This window comes from Octopus bimaculoides, chromosome 3 (genome assembly GCF_001194135.2).
Source record: "Octopus bimaculoides isolate UCB-OBI-ISO-001 chromosome 3, ASM119413v2, whole genome shotgun sequence".
Lineage (NCBI taxonomy): Eukaryota > Metazoa > Mollusca > Cephalopoda > Octopoda > Octopodidae > Octopus > Octopus bimaculoides.
Window position 1 is genome coordinate 148,714,526 of NC_068983.1, and position 3,524 is coordinate 148,718,049.

The 3,524-nt window shown below is 35.1% G+C and overlaps 1 protein-coding gene across 1 annotated transcript in view; it reads right to left on the reverse strand.

Moving 5' to 3' along the window:
• Positions 1-3,524, reverse strand: part of LOC106876285 (neurogenic protein big brain-like) — a 429,470-nt gene that overhangs the window by 166,426 nt on the left and 259,520 nt on the right. The window lies entirely within an intron of this gene.

Here is a 3,524-nt window from a genome sequence, read left to right on the forward strand (position 1 = left end):
CATACATACATGCATATATACATACATACATACATGCATACATACATGCATACATACATACATGCATACATACATATAGACACAGTCTCACAGACTTCTCAGTTATTAACTTAGAAAGCTGTTTTTTTTATGCTGTTTACTGCGTCTTTGCATATTCTTACTTCAACAGCTTACCCACTTTTTATTCGTCTGTTCTGATTTTCCTCCGCCATATTTCCTCTTCGACAATTCCAATCGTTCTTCACTTTGTTATCTTTGCATTGGTGCTTCATTTCAAGTCTAGAATAGTTGCACTCTTTGAATAACCCGAATTCTCTTACTGCATGCACTTCCTGTATACGTCTCCAAGGAACACTTAATTTTTTTTTTTTGTTATTTGCACATGGTTTTCCCACAATTCCGCACTCTGTACTTCTTTTCAGCTTATACTAACATATACTTCGGGGTTTTTTTTGTTTTCATTTCTTTCTCTCCATAAATTATTTTTTCAAATTTTTCAATCTCCTCGATTCTAATACATATTTTGAAAACTAAATTTAACTCTCTGTTGTTTTTTTATATCGATTTACTTGTATTATATTCAAATATAACAAATAAAATGTGTATGCTACGCACTAGTGTGAAGAGCAGTCAATTCGTTGACCTTTCTCTAATCAGAGGTACATCATAAGATGCTGGCGACGGCAACATCAACAACGGCGATGATGACAGCAACAACGATGATTATAATAAACGCTAACTAAAAACTTTAAAATTATTACCATTACTTAAATACTTGCCACGGAAGAGAAAATGTTTGAAAGTTAAAATTTTATACTATGCATATGATAATATGTTAAAATATATGGAGTCTCTTATGTAACCAATAAACAAATGTTGCATATTTTAAATGTATGAATAATTATGGTAAGTTTTCTAAAATTACATTTTGTATCGTCCATATTTTATATTATCTTTTTTATAAATTATCCTTCACAGTAAAGAACTGTGTTTATATGCATTAAATATGTGTGTGTGTGGGTGTGGGTGTGGGTGTGTGGGTGCATTGATTTATGTAAAAGTATATAAATACAAATTTATATCTATGTAGGTGTTTTCGTATATTTTTATCTACTTATAGATGCACGCCTTTACAGAAATATGCATTTGTCTACAAGTTTATTTGGATAACATTGATCTAGTTGTACAGTTAAATGTACGCATTTGTCTATATTTAAATATCTATACATGTATATTTATAAATGATCCAGTTAGAAACACAGTATGCTTCAGCAAATAATTTAGCAATAATACATTTCTAAATCTCTCAGAGAGATTTACGCAGTAGCAGCACGGTACTATCACTTTAAATAATTGAGCGTAACAAAATTTATATCAAACCCATTCAGTGGGAAATTACTTAAAAGTAAATTCCAACAACATCATTACGTTTGACCTCTCTCTCTCTCTCTGACCTACACTCTGTTACAAACCGAGACGGTATTTTCTATAATCACCGCCAACCTATATACCAAGTAACTTGTTATGTTGGTTGAAAATTTTCTTGATTAGTCATAAGAAATCTTTCAACCAACACATGTTGTGACCTGAACATGACATATGTTCCACATGAACTCCTATACAAGTATATTTCTAACACCTTGCTTACAGATAATTTCAAGCTTCTTGATCAAACCTGAAAAACAGTTTTCATTATCCCTTCCTCATTACTCACATCTTACAAATATGCTTCCTTTTTGCCCTTCTCCATCACGACTTCCTACATAACTGCGTCTCTTTTCTGCCTACAAACTATGCTGTACTACGATAGAACACTGTTATATATATATCAGAAATTTGCAGAAACCGGTTGGATAAAGGTATCGGACAAGCAAAATGTCGAAAAGTTTCTTGTCCTATCGTTGGTACAGAAGACTATAAACCACAAACAAAAACTTTGAGCTCTCAAGGTAAGTTCTCCTGCAAGATAAAGGGCATTCCGGAATTCAGTTAGATAAAGTGCATTCCGGAATTCAGGTCTCCTTATCTTCTGGTAATGACGAATCCCATAAACCCGATGTTGACTACTGTCGACATTGTTTTTCTTCATGTAGTGTAGTGTATTTATGATCAGTTAGTCTCTTGATAGTATCCGTTCCCCAAGATACAAATTTATAATCACAGATTGAGATAAACAGAGCACTAAGGAAACACAAGACACTGTCTTGTAGTGCTGATGACACTTACAAATAAGTCGTTCCTAGTCAGCGATACATGCGAGTCAAGTGCTTTAGTCATGCATACAACATAGCCTCACTGACAATATACTAACTATCCAGCTCTATCAATCGGATGAACCTCTCTCTCATGGACCAGAAGGATACAACATAGGATCTTCCCAATGTATTATACTGCTCTCCCTAGCAACAATTTTACCATTAACAACACCACCACTAACTATACTATCAACACGAGTCCCTACATCACCAACAAGAAAACCAGTAACCCCCAACATCACAAACATTAGTAATACCGATCAATATTTTACCAGTAGGCACCAACATCAACAAGAACAACACCTCATCACAGCCAAAACCAACACTTAAACCACCAACAATGGCATGAAACGAACATTGCTAATACAATTACCAACAACACCATTAACACCATCGATACCAACAGCACATACACAAACACTTCAACCACCAACAACTTCACAACCAACAATCCTATCACTAATAACACAACCATCAAACGTTTCCACTAATGCCATCCCTACCATCAACGCCACAACCACTAACACCAAAGAGGCGAACCGATTTGCTAGGAATAGCAACCACGTCTCTTCCAAATTGCATCATACTCTCTGTAGAAATGATGATCACATTGTAGAATGGAAATTTAAATATACAAAAAAATCCCCTATATCCTAACAGATAGAACGAACGTGATCGTAGGTCAGCTCGATCTAGGTTGACCTGGGGGGGGGGCTCAGCAACAGCAACAAAAACAACAGCAACAGTAGAAACTACCATCGCAACAACAAGAGACATTAGCATCCTTAAGATCATCAAGGGATAAGGCTAACCCATGACATCTTCAATGATATTAACTGTCAGACTACCACGGCAACAACAACTACACCAATAACTACTACACAACTACAAGAGCTACTACTACTACTACTACTACTACTACTACTACTACTACTACTACTACTGCTGTTGCTGCTACGAAACGCAGCAATAAAAACAACTGCAATGTCAACAACAAAATATAGTTGTTAAAAGTTAGAACGAAGTTAAACAATGGCGTGACATTTGCAGGTTTCTGAACAATAGATTATTTGGCAGCCTCCTCCCACTGCGTCAATCCAGAAATGATGAAATGTCCTTGAAAATAGCAGAATACCAAGTTTTCACTGTAGCTTCAGAGAGCATTGCATGGGTATTTGTGTGTATATTTATGTATGTATATATACATATATGTGAGGAGGAATAACTGTGTGCACATATATATATATATATATATAAAACGATGAAGTC